The sequence below is a fragment of the Protopterus annectens genome, chromosome 5.part0 (assembly GCF_019279795.1).
Source record: "Protopterus annectens isolate FY-2018-M chromosome 5.part0, PAN1.0, whole genome shotgun sequence".
Taxonomy (NCBI): Eukaryota; Metazoa; Chordata; order Ceratodontiformes; family Protopteridae; genus Protopterus; species Protopterus annectens.
The window spans coordinates 1652045057-1652068099 of NC_056735.1; the positions used below are offsets into that span (position 1 = coordinate 1652045057).

The window sequence follows — 23043 nt, forward strand, 5'->3', positions numbered from 1 at the left end:
AAATGCCCTGCAGGACTGCCGAAGCAAAGCCTTCTCGGGATCTGGAATATAAAGGCAGGTTGTAGTGCTTGGAAAATGTATGCATGGAGCTCCATGTAGCAGCTTCTAGAATGTCCTTTGTAGCCACCCCTCTTAGAAAGGCTGTGGAGGTGGCTATAGCTCTGGTTGGAGTGTGGCCTGATATTGGCTGGCACACATTTTCCATGGAAAGAATAACAGAATCTGATGCAGTGTCCAATCCATTTTGAAATTGTTTGTTTGGAAATTGCCATTCCTTGCACTCCAGCAGCATAAGCTACAAATAGTTGGTCAGACTTTCTGTTGGCTTTTGTTCTGTCCAAGTAGTAGCGCAGTTGTCTGTGTATGTCCAAAGTGTGCAGCAGCTTTTCTCCTTTATTTTGAGGATTGGGAAAGAAGGTAGGCAGGTGGATTGCTTGATTAAGAGACACCCTGGATATCACTTTTGGCATGAATGAAGGACTGGTTCTTAAAGAAACTCTGTCCTGATGAAAAATGAGAAATGGAGGTACTGCCATGAGGGCCTGTATCTCGGAGACTCTTCTTGCTGAGGTAATTGCCAACAGGAAAACTGTTTTCCAGGAGAGAAATTGCAATTCTGAAGATGCTGCTGGCTCAAAAAGAGGAAGAGTTAATTTTTCCAACACGAAGTTGAGGTCCCATGCAGGCACTGGTGGTTTTCTGGGAGGTTTGATATTCTTTACCCCTCTTAGAAATTGTCTTAGCAAAGGATGTGAAAACACCGGTGGATCACTGTTTTATTTTGCTGAAATTGCTGAAGCGTGTATTTTTATGGAAGAATATGATAGTCCATTATGTAGCATTTTTGCCAAGTATTCTAGTATCTGTGGGATGCTCATTACTGATGCATCCTGACCCTTGTTGACATTCCAGATGTTGAATCTCTTCCATTTGGCTGAATAAGTTTTTCTGGTGGAAGGTCCTTGGTGCAAGTTATGCTCCTTAGTAATGGATACCAGTGCTGTCTTGCCCAATCTGGAGCTATCAAGATGCCTTTCGGTTATTCTGCTTTGATCTTTAGTAACACCTTGGTCATTAATGGTAGAGGTGGGAATGCAAAGTAGAGAGTTCCAGCTGAAGGAGAGAGCATCCATTCTCCAGGCTTGAGGATGGTGTGTCCTCGAGCAGAACTTCTTCAGATGATGATTGAGGTGAGAGGCAAAGAGATCTATGGCCAGCCTCTCCCAAGCATGAGTTATTTGTGCAAAAATGTCTGGATGCAACATCCATTCGGGCGGGTCCAAGATGTTTCTGCTTAGACTGTCCGCCAGAACATTGTCCTTGCCTGGAACAAACTGGGATTGCAGCTGTATGTTCAGTTTCAGGGACTTTTCCCAAAGAGTCATTGTTAGTCTGCAGAGGGGGTAAGAATGAGTACCTCCCTGTTTGTTTATGTACCACATAACAGTGTTGTTGTCTGTCTTTATTAGCAGATGACCTTGTTGAAGATATTTTCCGAAGACCTCGATTGCATGAATTACTGCTAACATCTCTTTTTGATTGATGTGTAGATGCATTTCTCGGGGTGCCCATAGTCCTTGAATGCATCTGCCCTTCATGTGCGCCCCCCCCATCCATGATCTGAGGCGTCCATTGTAATGGTTTGGCTTGTTTGAGGTTTGTTGAAAGACACGCCTTTGTTTAACTGCCTTGCTTGGGCCCACCACAAAAATTCCTTTTGTAGACATGGAATGAGTGGGATAATTGCTTCTAAGTTGTGGCTGTGTTGAGACCATAAACTTTTTAGGTACCATTGTAGTTTTCTCATGTGTAGTCTTGCCAGTGGAATCAGTAGAATGCAAGATGCCATGAAACCCAGGGCCTGCAGGATTTTCCTTGCAGTCATCTAGGTGAGCTTTGCTAGGCTTTTGAAGTAATCTGGTAATTGTTCTTGTTTCTCTTATGTGAGGAAAAGCCATTTGAGATTTTGTGTCCAGTTTGGCTCCTAGAAAAGTTATTTGTTGGGATGGCAGTAGTCTTGATTTTTGATTGTTGACTGTGTATCCCAAAGCCTGTAGTAAGTGAATGACATAATTCAAGTTTTTTATCAGGGCTTGCTTGCTGTCCGCTTGTATAAGGCAGTCGTCCAGGTAAGGGTATATTTGAATCCCCTGGAGTCTGCAGTGTGCAATTACTGATGCCAGGCATTTTGTGAATACTCTGGGTGCAGTAGATAAGCCAAATGGCAATGCTGAGAACTGATAATGCTCTGACCCTGCAAGAAATCTGTGGTATCTTCTGCAACTGTGTCTGATTGGGACATGCAGGTATGCCTCCTTGAGGTCCAGAGTAACCAGCCAAGACCCCTTGCCCAGCATGGGAAGAAGTTGCTGTTGCGTCAGCATTTTGAATTTTGGCACAATGAGAAGAGTGTTTAGAGCGGACAAGTCCAGTATAGGTCTCCATTGCTTTTCTTTTCTTAGAACAAGGAACAGTCTTGAGTAGAATCCCTGGCCTTGTTCCTGAGGAGGGACCTTTTCTATTGCTTTGATTTGTAGCAGCTTTGAAACTTGTATGAGTGCCTCTGCCCTTTGATTTTGTGGCAGGTTTGGCATGCCTTGTCTTGTTGGTAAAGTATGGAAGTGGAACCTGTAACCTTGGTCTATTATGTCCAGAATCCATTTGTTAAAACGTGCCAATTTTTTTTTTTTTTTTAAAATAAGGATAATTTTCCGCCTAAAGGTGCTTTTCTTTGAGCCTTGGTTGGCGGTGTCAAAGTCAAGCCATTGTGATTGTCCCTGTGGAGCAGTAGAAGTCCCTGCGCCACTTCTCTGATTAGTCGGTTGCCATTGGCGTCCCCTGTAGGATCCTCGGTATTGTCCTCTCCCTCGGGCACGCCTGTTTTTTCCCCTTTGGAACTTGTCAGTGTCTGGAAAGGACCAATTCTTCGAAGGCCAATTCCTGCTGAACCTTGGTGGCTGGACCTGGAGGAAATCTTTGACTGTTTGCACTGAATTAGCCTTTTCCTCAATTGATTTCAACACATCCTGAGCATTAGCACCAAATAGCTTGTGTTTTTTTCAGAGGTGCATCTAGAAGCTTTACTTTAACATGATCTGGCAATGCCTGTTCTTTCAACCAAGCATGTCTTCGTATGACGGCCCCTGTCATAGCTGCCCTACATGAAGCTTCCAATACATCATAACCACACTGAAGAAAATGATTGCTAACCTGCTGTGTATTTATGAACCAAATCCTGCAAGTCCTTTCTATCTAAAGGCTCAGGAGAGGCTAACTTTTTCTGCAAATCATCCATCAAGAAATCCTGATACTGAAACATATGAAAAAGGCAATTAAGGGCCCTCATGGCAAGGGTGGTTGAGGTATAAACTTTTTTGTCCCACCTCTCCAAGGACCTAGATTCCCTGTCTGCGGGCAAAGGATTTTTGGCCGTGGAAGTGGCCACTCCTTTGGGCCCCTGGGAAATAGTTTCTAAATCAACAGAATGGGCCTTAAAGAGATGTTTATGAGTTTCAGGAACCCTGTAGTATCTGTCTGGCTTGACAGGAGCAGGAGGGAGAGAGTCAGGAGAAGCACTTGAATCTGAGTACACATCATCCAATACATCTAACACTGGTGGGATAGCTAAAGGCCTGTGCTGGGGAAGCTTAAGGAAGGTAGGAAGCCGTTTCATGGAGTAGGAGAATTCCTGGCCCTGCCACTGAAAATGCTCTCTCATGGAGTGGAGAATTTCCCCGAAAGAAATATCCTCAGGAGGAGAGGCAGAAGGAATAGATTCCTCAGCATCAGAATCCTCGTAGGCCTGGAAGGACTCTTCCTGGGAATCTGAATGGTCTGAGTCACCAAAGGCTTCATCTGAGGAAAGGGTATCTGTCTGCTCAACCCTAGGCTTTTTGTCTGAAGGCGGCTGAGAACCTCTGTCAGGATGAGCCTGGGAACCTCTGATTAAAGAAATTAGATCTACAGCTAAAGTCATGATCTGTTTATCAGAAGCGGGACCCTGAGAAAAAGATTTAGGAGGGTGAGACTTAGCCTGGCTGGCAGCCTTAGCACGTGTGTAGGCCTTGATGGACATAGACACCGGAGGGCTAGCTGCCCCACGTGCTGAAGTAACTTTGTCCACCGGTGTGGTCTCAGGCCAATCTTGGGCTTCGGCTTCTGGAGGAAAAACAACAAGCGGCACCGGGGAAGGCTCCGGGGCCGAACTGAAAGTTAAAGCGGTGTCGTCGGTCTGGAGCGGTGGAATTACCGCCTCAGAAGAGACCGATGCACTCGCGGTAGGTTTTGGTGTGGTATCGGTGGAAGTTGCGGGCCAAGAAGGTCGGTCCCGGTCCTTCCGTTTTTTGGAAATATGTGTTGTCGGTTGTTCTGACGGCATGATATATGAGAACTTTTCGCCAAAAAAGTCTTCAGCAAATTCTGCCCGGCGCCTGAGTGTGCGCTTATTGAAGCAAGCACAGGCAGCACAGGCTGAGACGTCGTGGTCTGGGCCAAGGCAGGGAAGGCAGTAAGAATGGAAGTCCTTATGAGGTATTTATTTACCACAAGACACACCGTTATTAACTTTTGCAGTTTTATCTGACATCGGCTGAGGCAAGAAAAGGTTCCCCAATAGGGTACTTAGCTTTTTGATGACTTCGGTTACTGAAAACACAGGAGCTGGCCGACCGGCACTTGCGAACTGCTTCTGCTTCGGGCACCGCATGGCAAGAAAGACTGAAGAAGATGGCGTCGACTGATGCTTTTATACCCCAGCCACTCTGACGTAGGGGAGGAGGCGACATCAGCCGACGCCGGACCCAGACTTTGGAATCTGGCCGACCGAAGGGCTGCCTGAGGCAGGACAACCCATATGTAAGGACTGCAGCTGCATTCTTGAAGGACATCTTGACAAACACATTGAAAATTTTAATCTGAATTTATCAACTGATGTAGAAGCACCGATACACAGTAGGCCATTTTCAGACCTGGACATAGTCTCAATGAAAAAACACAGCCAAAAAGATTAAAACTGTGTGATATATTATACATACCTACACATATATAAGTGTGTGTGTATATATATATATATATATATAAAAAATATATACATATGTGTAGTGTGTGTGTAAGCACAAACACTGGTCAGCTGGTGAGTTAGCAGACCGCTTTTGTGTAGACAATGTGGCCAACAACAGGAAAGTTATCGACTTATGTGAGAGTGCTCTATAATTCCAGGGTTGGAGAATATACTCTTTTACTGGTATTGTGATTGTATACGCAATTAGTAGGGAGTGGGGGTGCAGGGGAGCTTCAACCAGCAAAAAATATTTTTTTACTTGAACTAGAGCTCATGTCTCTGGGCATGCACTGTGGTCTGTAGTTTTATTTTTTTTTTTAACTGTTGACCATTAGATGGAAGATGTACTGAAGTTTTGATTAACTCAGTTCATCACACATATACATATTGTGTGTATGTCAGTCTGTGCATAAATACGCGCACAGACACAGTGAAAGTGAAAAAATAGTACAGTTAAGCAAGACTTACAATTTATGGCATTTAGAATATTTACAAAAAGTACAATTCAACAACATAAGAACTGAAGTGTACCTGATCTTAAACTACACACGTGCAAGACTTTGACAAGATTTATGATTCCTAATTTTCCAAGAGAAAAAAAGAATGGAATATAGAAACAGGTACAAACATTAACTACACAGTACTTACCCTTGACACTAGATCTTAAAAAGGGCCTTGTTTAGCATGCAGTTACTTCATGTAATCCTCCTACCTACCAGTGGCAATACACAAATTGTCATCTTCAGCACTATCATAAGGAAACTGGCTTCCCACATCTAAAGACATGCCCATACCATCACAGCGATGAATACACAGCTATAAAAACAGGCCAATTCCTGAATTTCTCATTTCTTTCCTAGGAAAAGAATAAACTGCAGTTATTATGTGCAGCATCTGAGATGGAGATGTACACGCCACAGGAAAGTGAAAGACATTATCCAGATTTTTTTTTCTAAGACGTAGGACTGAAGACTGAAGGTCTTGGACAATTCGGTGTTACAGTAACGTACAGTTTTGTGATATGTCATCATTACATCCAGCCTTGACCCCAGTACTGCAAGAACTCTACCACAAGGCCCAACTCCGGAAAGTATACAGTCAGAATTCTGTCACTATGTAATATAAGGTATTGTAGAAAAACTTACCAGCTTAAATGTAAACCCATATGTCACAAGATGGGTTGCAAACTGGCTTAAGGACAGAACCCACAGGGTTAGAGTTGCTGGCGCTGTGTCAGACTCCAAGCCGGTCACAAGTGGTGTCCCACAGGGCTCGGTCCTTGGCCCCCTATTGTTTGGCATCTACTTCAAGTACAGGCCAACATGGGAGGACTTTGGCTGACAAAGTTTGCAGACGACTGCAAACTGGGCGCCATAGTGGAAAGTGCATCGGACACGGATATCCTTCAGAAGGGACTCACGGAAACAGATAGCTGGTGCCAGAGCCATGGCCTGAAGTTAAACGCAAAAAAATGTATAGTCATACCCTTCGGGAAAAACAAGGTAACCCCAAGCTACCATATAGGTGGCAATCCACTAAGCACAGAAGAGGTTATCAGGGACCTGGGGACCCAGGTTGACAGTGGCCTTTCTTTTGACACTCACATTGCTAAAGTGGTTAGAAAGACCTTCTACATTGCCCACCTGATCATGAAGGATTCACATCCAGATCTAGTGAGGTCATTGTCCCCTGTACTCTTCACTTATCAGACCAATGATCGAGTACAATGCCCCATTCGGGATGTATCTCACCCGACATCTGCAGCAATTGGAGAGACCCCAAAAGTTCCTCACCAAAAGGATAAAGGGACTCCAAAATCTGTCATATGCTGCCAGATTGAAGAAACTCCAGCTCTATTCAGTCGCATACCGTCTGCTCAGAGGTGACATGTGCCTGACATACAAGGCCATGTCCAACCCGGAATTAATGGACATGCTCCACCTCAAAAATCCAAATCCACCAAAACCACTAGAGCAAGCGACTTAAACCTTAGCACGGATATAAATAGGACGTGCTGGAGGGATAGATTTATCACTCAGAGACTCCCTATGCTGTGGAATAAAATCCCGGTCCATGTGAGGCAGAGCACCTCGCTGACTCTGTTCAAGAGAAATCTAGACCTGTGGATGGGAGATCGTAGGTTTACCCCAGGAATCATCTCTGTGTCACTGCTGGACAGAGGCACAACAAACTAATGGGCACAGTATTTTTTCATATAAGGGGTGGCGTAAGCCACAATAATTTGGGCTAGGCTTATAAATGCCTTGGGGCAGATAGCCTAGTATAAACCTATGAACCTATGAACCTATAAGCAAGTTTAACAAGAAAAGCCTAACTGCATATTAACTTTAGTCAAATATGTGTCTGCCCTGTGCTGGAAAGTGGCTTTGACATTCCCCCCAGAGTAGTTTTTGCACTCAATGGACCACTTACTAAGTTGCCCACTGTCCCTACTCTTGACCAACAGATCACACTATACATGTCAGTTACTTAGTCTCCCTAGCTACATGATTTCTGCATTCAGTAAATGAAAAAAAAAAAAAAAAAAAAAAAAACCTATGCTTTTCTTGTTAATTGCTTTGCACTGGCTACAAACTGGTTGCTCTCTAACTGACCACAGGATGGAAAGGGTCACTGTAGTAGAATGTATTGCTAAATCTCCCCTCACTTGGGCCTCCTCTTCCACTCAGTCACCATCTTCTTCACAATGCAAGTGTCACGTGTTCTCGCAATTCTATTTGTTATAAGACTGAACAGATCAATGAAAAAAACTTGATAGTGTGCTACAACAGAATTTATTTTATTTAATTCAGACAAAGGGTATGTATGCTGAGCCTGTGCCCTATAAACAAGCATGCATGTAATGTCAGTTGCTGGAGGTTTGATATATACAGCACTCAATGTAATGGTTAAGCCAATGAATGATTTGTCAAGTGATGGGTTTCAAATTATGCTTAGCAGTGTAGTTTTATGTTAAGACAATTTGCTCTATACACTATTACTGTGGTTCTCTATCAAAATACCTCCCGCTAAACCTACTTCCTTACAATCAAACTTTCTTTCCATCTCTCTACACTTACAATACCCTGTACTCTCTTGCTCTGACTCACCATGGTCCTTGCTCTACCTCTAGGAATACAGTGACAATCAAAGGTCACCAACAGGTGGGGGGACTAAATTCCAATCCATCCTGGCCGTACACAGGGAGTACGCATCGGGACAAACCTGCCTTGTGCTGGAAAGTGGCTGTGACACCCTCCCCCCCCGAAGAGTAATCTTTTACACTCTTCCCCCCCCCATAGGAGTAATCCTTTACACTCCAAGGACCACTTACTAAGTTGGCCACTGTAATTTCTCTCTCATGACCACTAGATTACGCTGCTTATTGCCAGTTACTTAGTCTCTCTAGCTTCCTAATTTCTGCACTCAGTAAATGAAAGAAAACCTATTCTACTTTGTACTTCCATGTTAATTGCTTTGTACTGCTATAAACTGATTGCGCTGTAATAACAGACCTGATGGTGGGAAGTCTGCTGCACTCAGATTCTGTTCACTCTCCTACCCACACTTACACTATCATTATATTTCCAACACACACACATTCCCCTAACACTTCCTAAACACCCTTACTACTATCATACAAACACTCCTGTTTAAATTTTCCCATTTCTCAACTTCCAGCCAACATTTGGCATAATTCCCAACAATCTTTCTCCCTCTCATACTGTTTTGCATTATATCCATTCATACTCAGACCTCTCCTCAACAGTACCTATCTATTATTCTACATTTCAAATTCTAATTTCCTCCTACTCTAGCCTTTTAAATCCTTCTAGTTTTTACATTTCAGAAATACAGGAAAGCCTAACTCTCTTCCTTCATAGAAAGTACTTCTTTCCTACTTACCTTCTACCAGCTTTCATACTCCACCACCACTAAATATCCTTCAGCCCTGCAACCTCTTACTTCTCTACTACCTACCATCAATAAAACACAGATCACTTTCGTCAGTCAGGCTACTCTTCAGCTTATCGAGTCTCCTCCAACTGAGCCATTTCTCATCCAACCATAACTCAATGACAGCTCTCAACTCTCCAACTCTCTCCCTCAATCACCTATCCATACTTCCTCCCTAAACTCTCTACACATTGCAACAAACCTATTCAATGACACCCTCAGTTTTACCCCACAGAGTGATTCCATTTCAACTCAAATCAAAATAAAATTAAATGGAAAACCCTCTCCAAAACAAGAATCAATAATATCCCAATATACTAAAATCCTACTAGGAGACATTCACCCTAATCCTTGCCCCACTCACAACCAACATCAAGACAATTCTCTTCCACACACTAACCCCACAATGGTCAACTCCCAATCCTGGTAATCTTAACTTTTGCTGCCATAAATACTAGAAGCATAACAAATAAAACTACTGAACAACATGCCTGGATTACCAAACACAAGCCTGACATTTTCACAATAACTGAAACTTGGCTTAAGTGACTGAGAAATGGCTACATTACTGACAACATAAAGAAGGGTGGTGGTGTTGCTTTAATATTTTCTAACTATTACATTTCCCCTACAACACACCAATACCAAAATTCAATTCAATTAGTCAGAGCTTCTTATTACATTCCTGAAAATAAACTAATAAAACAGATAGGTATTACTGTCCTTTACATCCCTCCTGGCAAGCAACAATACAGCTACACTGGAAGATATCCATAACAATTCCACAAGAACTACTACTGATAGGTGATGTCAATATCAATTGGTTGGACATAACCTCGAACTCTTCTACGTCTAGCATGAGTTAGAAGTTATGTACTTACCATAACTTGGTACCTGTACCATCCATTTTCATTTTTCCTCACTACTGGGTTAAGGATTCAACTTGGATACTAGTCTCTAGCTCCTCCCTCTACCCATAATACCCTACACTCTGAAGCTTCCTCAGAAGGAGTTTGCTACCTTACTGCCTGCCAGATAAAAAGACATTATAGACAGAAAGAAATCAGAGGCTCAAGTCAGGAACGTAAAGCTTCTTATAAATGCAATAGGTCCTCTAGGAGCCAATAGGTTGGGGGATGGCTGGGAGGGAAAGGTGAGGAAGAATAAAAATGGACAACACAGATGCCAAGTTATGGTAAGTACATAACTTCTAAATCTGATGTTGTCCTTTTCATTCTTCCTCACTATTGGGACACAGTCCCCAGCTACGTTATTCTTGGGTGGCCTCAAGGAAGACTATGTTGGAGCACTGTTGAACCAAAAGAAGCTCTACTTCTAGAGACAATGTCCAATTTCTAATGAGTCACAAAGGTACGAGTCTTTGACCAAGTGGCTACAACACAAATTTCATCAATCGACGTTCTGGAGGGAAAACCAGATGATGTAGCCATAGAGCTAGTTGAATGGATTTTGGAAGGGTGAGGCAAGTTCAGTCCATATCTTGAATAAATTAGTGAAATACAGTCAGTAATCCATTTAGCCAATGTGACTTTGGAGACTGTTTGATCTGTACAGTTTGGTGAGAAACAACTAGCCAGTCAGACTTTCTACACTGTTTTCTTCTATGAAGGTAGAACCGCAGTGGTCTATGAACAGCAGGCAGATGCAAAATATATTCGCCCTTGTTAGAAAAATATGAAAAGACTAGCAACTGTATAGACTTGTTTATATTAGTCTCTGTGGCTACCTTAGGCATAAAAGATGGATTGGTAAGGAGAGATACTCTATCTTTATTAAAAATTATGTAAGGCGGTTTTGCCTGAAGTTCAGAAATTTTTCTTGCTGATGCGACAGCTACCAAAAAGCTGGTTTTCCAACAAAGGAATTTCATTTCACAATCATTCACTGGTTCAAACGGAAACATCTCTTGCATGAAACTTAGAAACAGCTGCCAGCTGAAGTTTTATACTGGAAAAACTAGCCCCCCCTTCCTTGAAGAGAGACGTTGAGAAGGATGGCTGAAATTGGGGCTGAGACGAGATCGATATTCTCTTTGGAAGCTCAAATGGCAAATATTTCCATTTGCTTTGGTACACTTAGCAGAGGCTTTTTGGGAAGCAAGCATGGACCTTTGTAGAATTACTAGAAAGAGAGAGAGATGCAATCGGTTTGAGAGATAGTAGACTGGAATGTTGACTCCCTGATGGATGAGAAAGGAAGTCCCGTCTGGGCTCCAGAATTCATGGGGGATATTCCAGATGAGACAAGAGAAAGGGGAACATACCCAAGTACTAGGCTAACTGCTCTTGTGGGTTTTTTTTTTTTTTTAAGCCTAGCAAATTTTCTTCCAAGGTGAGAATCCAACCCTGTACCTTGCATCTATAAGGTAAACACAACCATCATGCCGTCTAAACTCCTCAGAAAAGGTATGTAGGACCAATGAGGATTACTGAACTCTTCAGCCTTCTGGCTTTCAGCAGAAACCTTGGGATCAACAGTAGTGGGAGATAGGCATAAAGAAGACTGGAGAGCCAATCATTCACTAGAGCATCCCTCGGAGACCCCCCCCCCCCCCGAGGGGGAACAGAGCGAAATACTTGCTTGCACTTGTTGTTTTGGGGAGAAGCAAAGATGTTGCTGCAAGGTTGGCCCCAGTGGCTTAATGTCCGATTCGCCACTGACTGAGGGACCACTATTGAGGGGTCAAAATGGACCTGCTGAGATTGTCTGCAAGAACACTGGTCTTCCCTGGTACACGAGTTGCAACTAGGAAGTGGTCAAAAGAAATCGCTGATTCCCAGACCCTCATGGCCTCTCTGCATAAAAGGTAAGAAGGGGCTCCTCATTGTTTGCTGATATAACAAACTACTGACATGTCAGTGTGTACTGCAATCATCCCAAAGGGGAGTCTATCCTGAAAGGCTTGCAACACTGGAAGAACTGCTCGCATCTCTGGCCTCAGAGGAAGCTCACATGCCTTGGACCATCTTTCCCTTGAAATGCCCCCACCTCATGGCCTGCCCAGGAACAGATAGTCTGAATGAAACCACCACTGAAGATGTCTGCAAATCAGAGTTAACTTGACAAGAAGAGACAATTGCTAGTAAAGAATAGACCACTGAACAGCCAAGGTCCAATGAAGAACTCATATAAAGACTCTTGCTAAGGGTACTAGGACTATGGCAGAGGACAGAGCCCAGAGCTTAAAGGAGGAGTCTCACCACCGGTGGTGGTACACAAATTATGTCCCATACATGGGCGTAATGCAATGAGGAGAGAAAGAAGCTATCTGGTGTGGTGTATCTAGAAAGGCACTGTTGAATTACAACCTCTGAATGGGGGACAAGTTCGATTTGGTAAGATTTATAGTAATGTCCAGGCAGCTGGAGATCTGGAACAAATAGTCCCTAAAGTAGTTGATGCTGGGTTGGGGCAGTTAGAAGCCAGCCATCCAAATATGGAAACACCTAGAAACCTTTCAGTCCGGGAACAGCTGCCACAACTGCTATGCATTTGGCAAACACTCTGGGGCTGTGACAATTCCAAAGGGCAGAGCTCTGAATTGGAAATGACCGACTCCCACTCTGAAACACAAATTACTTCTGGGGTGTCTGTCTATTTTGATGTGATAGTACACATTCTAAAGGTCTATTGAGCACATCCAATCATTCTTGAGCAACAGCAGTAGAATGCAGTGATCTGTGACCATCCAGAACTTTTTCTTTACATACTGATTTAGACTGCCCAGATATAGTATGGCTCTTAGGTCCCCCTTTTTCTTTGGCACTAAAAAGAAGCAGAAGTTCTGAATCCTTTTTGTTTGGTCGGGACCTCTTGGATGACTTTTTTGCAGCAATGTTTGAATTTCCAGTACTGCATGCTCCCTCTGACTGGGTGGTAGTTTCTTAAAATCCACTGGAGGTGAAAGAAAAAACAGAATGTAATGACCTCTGGATATTATGCTTAGCACCCAGGAATTCGTTCTATAGGCATCTAGGTGCAGAGAACAATGACCCCGACTGACTCCAGAGATGGACAGCTGGACAGAGCTTCAGGAGCACAGATAGGATACGTCAGGAAAAGGTTTTCTGAAGTCCTGATTCTGCGGACACCCTCTGCCTCTGGGGCTGCGTCTACCATTGAAACGTTCTCCTCTGCCTCTGAAGGAAGAATCCCAGTGTTGATCCTGAAAAGATCCTTGAGACTTTTGAAACCATGTCTTCTTACCACTTCACTAATTTTGGGAAGAGATTTGTTAAGGGGTAGAAAACTTGATCCTGATGGCAGACAGGGTCTTTCCTTCCTGCTCGCTGCAACCAAGAGTCTCTTTGATGGATGGCCCAAACAAGGAGGAGCCACCGAAAGGGGCATTCGCAAAGGACGCCTTGAAAGGTTCCATAAAGTCCCAAAGCCTCATTCAGGTATGTTTTCTGATAATACCCGAGCTGGCTTGGCTACCCTTGAGGTACCCTCTGCTGAATGGGAGATGAGCCTCATAGTAGAGTTAATCACAGAAGTAAGAGTAGCTAACTAAGGAGATACTTTATTGAAGTCCTCATCCAACATGGTCTCTGTGACAGAGAGAGCTCCTTGACCAAATCTCTATGCAAATGAGTGAAATGAGACAAGGAATTTAATGATTTCAGAGCAAATGCAGCAGAGGAGTACATGCGTTTACCAAAACTGTCCATTGCTCGAAACTCCCTGTTCGGCGAATGGACAGAGGAGCTCTGCTCAGCTAGCTCCTTCTTAGTGGCTGCTGCCACAACAATGGCATCAACAGGGACACCTTTGAACCAATGAAACCTGTACCTGGGGGAACCAAAAATCTGTCTGAGCATATGGGGATTGATTCAATGGTGTACAGCTTCTTCCCAGCCAGTTTGGAAACTAAGTCAATGTGTTTGGCCACCGGGGAGGGAGGGAAGGGGTCACCCAAGATGTAGTCAGGGCCACCCCAAAAGCATCCAAGAACACGGACTCTTCAGAAGAAGTAGATGGGCCAACCAGCCACTTTCTGCCTAAATCTCCAAGACGTCTCCAAAGGAGAAATCATCAAGTGGTGATCAAGGGGATCCTTGTCCCTCATCAAAGTCTGACTCTTCTGTGAGTGACTCCAATGGGGAGTCAATGTGCCTCCTTTTGTACATTTTCTTCTGAGGAACCTTCTCTGTGGGGTGTTCAAGAGATGTATCGGAAGAAAGGGGGGCTTCCTCGGGGGGGGGGGCTCCACAAGACCGACTGACCCCGGAAAGAGATGATGGGCTCAGCACTCAGATCCAGTGAAAGACAAAGGGGAGGACTGGAGGCAAAAGAGGTCAGTTCTCTGTGAGGTGAGAAAGCCCTTTCCACAATCTGGAAAGCCGATGGACCAGGAGACCCCCCCCCCCATCTCCCTCAAAGCCAAAACCAAAGGATGGATGGGAACCACCCCCAATCCATGGTATCCAGATAGAATCCTGAGTTGTCGAGGGCTGAAGCACCGAGAGAAGGAACAAGCCCTCCCCTGGATCTGGCTTCAACATCCCCGATCAAAGACCCACTCTGAACTGAAGAAACTGGAGCACAGCTGGTCAGGGTAGCCAAAGTTGAAGGGATCTTCCTCGGAATCGACGCCAACTCTCTCGGGCACCTAGAATCCTGGGACTCTGAACTGCTGGTCAGATAGGAGAAGCAGACTGAATCAAAGTAGCAGGGACACTCCCAGATCAGACTGGGGATGGAGCGGACAACATCTCTATCGGGATTTGAGCTTTGAGGAATCTCCGCATCATCTTGTCCATATCTACCATCAGACAGACTCCTGGAGGATCTAGAGAAGGCAACCAATACAGGCCTGGAATGCCTGGAAGGGATTTGAAAAAGCTTTGAGGGCAACATTGGGGAACCTGCCCTGACAGCAAACTCTGGAATTCGAGTTCTAATGCTCAGATCCAAGGTAGTAGAGGATGGGCGTGGAGAGGTATTCATACTAGTGGCACCTGTCAGATCTGACAAGTGCCTTGGATCCAATGGGGCAGAACTGGGTCTTGGATCTGACAAGTTCGGATCAGAGGTCTTTGCAGACTTAGCCGGAGGCTCTGAAGAGCCTCTGGAAGTCTTATGGGAGCATTTTCTCAGCTCCGACGACCCAAAAAGGCTAACTGAGTGGGTTTGAGCCCCTGATGATGACGAAGAAGCAGGTAGCAGTCTTTTTACTACACGTTTGTTCCTGTGATCAGCAATGTCTCGGGGGTTAAATCCCTCACAAATTACACGATTTGACTGCAAGTTGTCCGGCCCTGAAAAGTACACACACTTAATATGTGTGTTGGAATGGGGAATCTTATGCCCACATTCCAAGCAGTGCTTGAAGCCCTCTGGTTTATCTGACATTGTTAAAACAACACACCACTAACAATCTGTAAGAAACCAGCTAAGTAATAAAGCACAGCACACAGCAAAAATGATAGCACAAACAGCAACCCTGTCACTAACAGCAATAGAATGTTATGTATAATATATACACACACACACACATATATATATATATATATATATATATATATATATATATATATATATATAAAATATATACACACATACACACTTTTTTTTTTTTTTAAACATAAAAGCACACAACAGAAAAACAAGGCTGAAGTGTCAACCAGTCTGGAAGCAGCAGCAGAAGGAACGCGGAACTATAACGATTTATCCCTAATGCTTGTGAGAAACTGAAGGGAGAGGAGAAGACTATGAGCAAAAAAATATATCGATAAGAATAAAATTTAGGTAGAAACTTGACTTATCAACGAAGGAAATCGCTCTCTAAAGAGACTAGGAATCAATATTGTACAAGCTACGCAGCAAACTAAATCTGAGGAAATTTCAGAGTGTAGGGAATTACAGGTAGAGGAAAAAGCTTGTGACTAATATCCTAGTCTGAAAAAAATATGGCCGAGTCAGATCCAAGGGTCGGATCCGTTACCGAATAGTGAGGAAGAATGAAAAGGACAACATCAGATCTTTTATGTTTTCACACAACTAATTAATAGCCCCACACATGCCTGCAAATCATCAAATTTCTTACTAGACTGGATCCTAGTATCAGACTTAAGCAAACTCACCACCACATTTACAATATCAGAATCTCTTTGTGATCATCTCCTAACTGATACAATTAGACATTGCAATTAAACAGAATGTTTATAAACCAACATGCAATCTGTTCAATTTACCCACAAATTTCCATTACTACTCTATTATCTGTTAACTGTAACACCCTAAAAATCCTCCCCTTAGATGTTGCTGTACATAAACAATACAATTTTACACAGTTTTACTTTACGGTATTAGTTCTGATTAAGTTCTGACAACGTTAGAGTGAAAGCACTCAACAGTTTTGCCTCAGTGTCATTTCTCTCATTTATTTTTTGATATTAGGTTCATAGTTGGTACTAGGCAAATGGCCCTAGGGCGTATACAAGCCTAGCCATAACAATTCCCTAGATATTTCTTCCCACAATATTTACTTCCATGGACCCCTGTCTAGCAGGGCGACTGATGTGATCCCCAGGGTGAATTTTCCATCTCCCACGCAATCAAGGTTTCTTTTGAAGAGGGCCAAGGAGGCGCTCTGCTTGACATGTATGGGCAGTCTATTCCAAAGTACGGGGGGGTCTCTGGGTCAGGAACCTATCCCTCCAGCATGTCTTGTTCATTGTGATGACAAGGTTTAGATCCCTGGAGCATGTGGCTCTGAGGGATTGGGATTTCTTTAAGTGGAGCATGTCCAACAGCTCAGGGTTTGACATGGCCTTCTATGTTAAGCAGAGATCGTCTCTGAGTAGACGACATGCCACAGAGTATAGCTGGAGGTTTTTTTTTTTTTTTTAAGACCGTCAGCATAGGGCATCTGCTTTAGGCCTGTGATTCTTTTAGTGAGGTATTTCTGCGGCCTTTCCAGCTGTTGTAGATGTCTTGTGAGATACAAACCAAATGGGGCGTTGTATTCTATAATTGGTCTAATGAGAGATGAGTACAGTGGGACAATTACCTCTTCTTTCTGGATGAAAAGCCCTTAGTGATGAGGTGTGCCACATAGAAGGATTTCCTGACTGCTGTGGTGATGTGGTTATCGAAGGTGAGACCACGGTCCACCTGTGTCCCTAAGTCTCTCATCACACTTTGTGTTTAGTGTACTGCCACCTATGTGGTAATTCATGGGTACATGATTTTTCCCAAAGGGGATAACTATACATTTCTTGGCATTAAGCTTGAGCCCATGGCTCTGGCACCAAGCATCCGTTTCTGTAAGGCCCTTTTGTAGAATATCCACATCATTTGGGGATTCAGTAATGGCACCCAGTTTGCAGTTATCTGCGAACTTTGTTAGCCAGAGTCACTTAGTGTTGGCCTGTACTTCAGAGAAGTAGATGCCAAACAAGAGCGGTCCCAGGACTGAACCATGCGGTACTCCACTTGTCTGGAGCTGGATTTGGAGTCTGCTTTTACAGTCTGGGTTCTGACAGTAAGCCAGTTGGCAACCCATCGAGTGACATAGGGATTTACGCCCAGCTTAGTAAGTTTATCTATGATTCCAGAGTGGGGGATGGTGTCGAAGGCCTTGGTGAGGTCCATATAGGCTGTGTGGACTGCCTTACCCTCGTCCACAGCTCTGGAGACTAATTTGAAGAAGTCAATCAGGTTCAGAAGACAAGACCAGCCCTTCATGAACCCAAACTGGGTGGGGTTCAGTGTTTGAAGGTTGCCAATGTCTTTGTTTATAAGTTCTATGATAATGCGTTTCATGCCCTTGCAGATCAGGCTCATCAGACAGATGGAACGGTAGTTCCCAGGATCCAAGGTGGATCCCCCCTTGTGGAGTGGGATAACTGTAGCTGTACGCCACTCAGTGGGCACGAAGCCTGAGGTGAGGCTATGATTAAAAAGACACTTAGGTGAGGTGCCAGTTCATTTTATAGTTCATGTAGTACACGGCCCAGGAGGTCATCTGGTCCCATGGATGTGGTATTCTTAGCTTTGGAGAGTGCGGTTTCTACCTGTGTGGCCGTGATTACTGGAATTTGGAATCTTTTGGCATTGAGATGGGCCCTTTAGGGGGTGAGAGGGGGGTAAAGTTGGCACTAAATCAATCTGCCAGGATACTGGCAATATCATTGGGATCAGTATATTTAATGCCATTCTGTTGTAGCTCAGAGCATATCTGAGCATTGCCATTTAGATTCTTGACATAACTATAGAATGCCTTGTGGTTGTCTTTGGAATCTCTAACAATTTTATTTTCATAACTAGCTTTGGAGGATCTTATGAGGGATCTCAGCTTCTTACAGAGGCTGGTAAGGGAGTTTTTTGCATCCTGGGATTTTCCTCTTTTCTGCAATACTTTCTTTCTTCTGTTGTATAGTTTGTTTATGACAGGGGACTACCAGATTGGCTTTTTTTTTTTTGGAGGAGAGCGTCTTGGTTCCATTTGGGATGACACGATTCGTGCACGAGTGGATGTGCTCGTACAGTGCCTTAGTGCAGGATTCAGAAGTCGAACTTTCAGTTCCCGTCTGCATAGGTGTCATGAAGTTTGTCACTTCTGACTTGAGTAGCATGAAGTTGGCTTTGGAGAAGTTTTTTATGGAGGTTTCCTTACTGGGGGGTGGGGGTGCGATGTGGATGTCAAGGGTGATTTGCTTATTGTCAGACCTGACCAAAAAGGGGGTGACCCCTGCTGTGGAGCATCTATCTCCCATGTTGGTAATGACCAGGTCCAGGATATTGGAGCCCCTGGTGGGACAATGGATTAGTTGATCCAGGACATTGGAATTTATAAATTCCAAGAACCGTTGGGAAAGGGTGTTGGTACCAGAGTAGTTTTTCCAGTTAATGGCAAGGTAGTTGAAATCACCCAGTATTAGGGTGTTTGGTTGTATCTTAATATTTTCCAGTATGTTTAGAAAGGTGTAGTGAGAATCCTGGGGCATGGTGGGGGATCTGTAGCAAGCTGCAATTTGGATTGCAGTCTTACCTAGTGTTAGTTGCACATGGAGAATTTCAGATGCCTTGTGTTGGGCAACTAGCCTGGAGGTGTGAATATCCTTGGTGAATATGGACACTCCTCCAGCTTTAGTGTTTCAGTCTTGGTTTGGTGGCCGAAAAGTGTGGTAAGAGTTGTAGCCTGGTATTGCAGGGGTCCTCTCTCTGGAGCCTTGAACCAGGTCTCAGTTACTGCATAGATATCGATGTTCTCCATTTTTAGGAGTGCCTCGAGAGAGTGCATTTTGAGGTTTAGACTTCTAGCATCGAGTAGCATTACCTTCAGATTTTGCATGCTTGTATCTGTTACGGTCGTGGTTTTGTCCTTTGAACCTTGTCTAAAAAGGCAGTATAAGGGTGGCAAGAGCTTTAGCCAGTACCGAGAATCCCAGAGGTGGCAGTTGCAGACCACCTCTGGCAAGGCATCGTGGTCTGTCGATCATGTTATCCCAGGCAGACAGATACTGCATTCCCTTTGAATGACACCAGAAGCTTAGCCAATTGTTAAAGTCAATCATTTTGTCCTTATACTGTAGTATCATTCTGGGTAAAGGCAGAAAGCTACTCAGGGCTAGGGTCATACCTGCCTGGGCCACATGATCCGAGAGCTCTTCCATCTCTCTTTTCATGTAGTCCACGGAGGTACATCTCAAGTCATTCACTCCAACATGGACAATGACAGAGTCATATTTGTACTTCTTGTGGAGTAACTTGAGTGCATGCGTCATGTGGCGGATCCTGGCACCCAACAGGCAGCTGACTAATTTTCTCCTTGTTCGGCCGGGTGAGCGGGACATCAGTGTGGCCTGACTATAGAGTCACCTATGACTAAAGTGTTGGGTACGTTGTCTTGCCTTAGGGGCTGTTGTTGAGTGGCACACTGGTGTTTTGAGCTATGTGTCACTTTGGTTGTGAATGATGTTTGCGGGCAGGTTAATGTTAAAGGCCTCCACATATGTGGGTTTAGTGTTGCTATGTGTAGGTGTTGATGGTGTCGGTTCTGAAGAGCTATGTGTTGTTTGAGGTGTAGTGCAGGTGTTAATCTTCGCCTCTTGACTGTCTAGCACAATCTTGGCTGGAGAGAGCTTTGCTTCCAGTTTGGCTATGTCAGTGCATCTTGCGCAGGTTGTAGTGTTGGGTGGTAGGAGGACAGGGTTGTCTATGTACATGAGGCAGTTGCTGCATTGCCCCAGTATATGAAGCCATTTTTGCATATAAGGTCTTTTTTTCGTATTTAATAGTCTGGTCAATATTATTTTCCTAAATAGTCTTTCACCTCCTAGAAGGAAGAGACTAAAAAACAATGCAATTTGGCTATATAAAAAAATAGAATGCAAATACAGGATACAAAAAAAGCGTGGAAAAAATGGTAAAAATATAAAACACATCATCTCAAAAACTTCAGAATGCTCAGCAACCATCCTAAAAAGCAATAAATGAAGACAAAAAAATATACTACAACAACATTCAGAATAACAATAAACAGAAACCTAAAAAAATGCTGGTCAGATAATAATGAAATGTTACATCCCAGTCAAAAATTCAGTCCTTCTCCCAATAACTTACCACTCAATCCTGCAATAGTATTCAGCTCATTTTATAGATAGCATAGCATCCCTAATCACGGATTCCCAAACATCTAAACCCAACCCTGCCCAACAGCAACATATCACCACATCCACTTTTGCCTTCAAACTTGTGCCCACATCTTTAAAAAATATTACTCAGACCAAGGCCTACTTCAGCTCATGAACTTTAAAGTATATTAAAATAGCAGCCAATAGTATTGCCTATCCGTACTGCGGTGGTGGTGCTGTGGTAGCGTTGTCGCCTCACAGTTAGACGTTGCCCGTTCAATTCTCAGTTAGAGCGTCTTCTGCGTAGCGACATGCGTGAATGGGCATTCCTTCGTTGAAGGTTGTGCGTTCGGCCCGGCAAGCCAGTACATAAATATCTACTGCCAATCATTAGCGGACCGGAGTTCCGCTGTGGCGACCCTTAACCGGGAAAAGCCGAAAGAGTAAGAAGAAAGTATTGCCTATCCTGTCTCAATCCTTATAAATAGATCAATCCAGGAATCCCATATTCTCTGTTCTCTGGAAAAAACTGCGCATTATCCCTCTACACAAAGGAGAAAATTCAACAGACATTACAAACTTTAGGCATACAGCAATCTTACCCTCCCCATTCCAAAATACTTGAAAAATGTATTAATTTGCTAAACTATCGCCTGCAGGAAGAACTCCTATCCCCTTATACAACACAGCTTTCACCTCTCCCATAGTACTAACACTGCACCTCTAACCTTAATATATACTGTCAATAAAGCTAGAAATAACAGCAAACTAGTCTCGTCCTTATTTCTAGACTTGTCTAAAGTCTTCAATACAGTCTGCCACAGCAAACGTCTACTTCAAATGTCCTCACTAGTTCTATCTCAGCCCACATTTCTATGGTTTAAAAAGCTACCTGCTCAACAGGTAACTGTCAGTAAAATGGCACTCTACTCTCTCCATGCATCCCATCACCACCGATGTACCACAGCGCTCTATCTTTTCTGCCTTTCGCTTTAAACTTCTCACAAACACCTCCCACACATCAGGCATTCCTAATACAATATGCAGACAACTCTACACTCAAATGCACATCTGACAACCTGGCATATCTCCAAAAAAAAAAAAAAAAATTCACTGAGGAAGCTTTAACAGTCTCTGAAACATGGCTGTATAACTCACATCTCATACTCAACCCCCTAAAAAACAAACTGCTACTTTCCCCCAGAAATCCCTCTCTAATGCAAAAACAAAATTTAAAATCCTCTCTCAATAAATTATCATTTTTGCCCAGCTGAAGCCACTACTCACAGAAAAATTATTGGGGATGACAGTGGATGATAATCTTACATTTGACAAGCATATGCAAAACTGCATTAAAAACTCACCAAAAACTAGGGATCTTTTACACAGCCAAAAACACTCTCACCAACGCAATTAAAACTACCCTTGCCACTACTACCTTCTCCTCTCACTACTTTATGGTGCTTCCATACTTACTGATTTCTAGGCATCAAAAAAAGCAAATATGTACAATGCTATAATAAAGTGGTTAAACTTGCAACAAATAACCCTTTGTGTGTTTCTTTTTGCTTGTTAAACCCAGATCCCTCAATGCTCTGGGTAAATACCTACTACTGAGCAACTGGAAACACTTTGTGCTCCCTACACAGATCTGGGTTGTAACATCTTTCCTGTTTTGCTCCAGTGCAATTTGCTATGACAAAAAGAGTACTGCTAAATCAATGATTGGCAATATAGAAGAACTATTTTAGTTAACATTTATTTGTTCTTCAGAGCACTGGACTACTGCTTTCCTGTTTGCTTTGCTTCCAGGCTAGACAGACAGTCCCCCCCCCCCTACTGTTTAGAGTGTTAGGCATTTTAGTTAAGTTCTTCTAAGTCTGTGTGTGAAATGCTGCCTCAACATGCAGGCCACTCAGGATAAAAAAACTCAGCATGAGCATTGCAACAGCAATTTAGCCCACCAATCGCAGTCATTAATTCAGAGCTTAGCACCAACTCTTCAGCTTTATTCAAGGACATATACATATTCCGACAATTGTAGCTTTCTTCTCTGGATCACTTGCCTGTCTTGCTCAATTTCTCTGGACTTTGCTGACTTCACCTTTTATACTCTTGCTCTCATTGCCTTACTGTCACACCACTTCAAGCTTATCTACAGCTTCCCTTGTTTCACTTGTCCAAGACAGCTCGACAGTCAGCATACTGGATTAAAGCAGAGTTGCTTTAGATAAAAAGAAGTTATGTATTCACCATAACGTTCCATGTTTGTTGTCCTTGATCTCGCTTTCCTTCTTGCTGTTTGGGTAGTCTCCGACTCGGCTGTATACTATAACTCGAGAGCTTTTACTGGCTCAAGGCTAGACCCTATCCCAGCATGCCTAGCGGTAGTTAACCAGATCTTGTTTGTGATAACCTATAACT

At 43.5% G+C, this 23043-nt stretch overlaps 1 protein-coding gene across 1 annotated transcript in view; it reads right to left on the minus strand.

The window, feature by feature from the left end:
• The window catches only part of TTC3 (tetratricopeptide repeat domain 3), a gene marked incomplete in the record, with an annotated part of 2769029 nt that overhangs the window by 2260669 nt on the left and 485317 nt on the right, over positions 1-23043 (minus strand).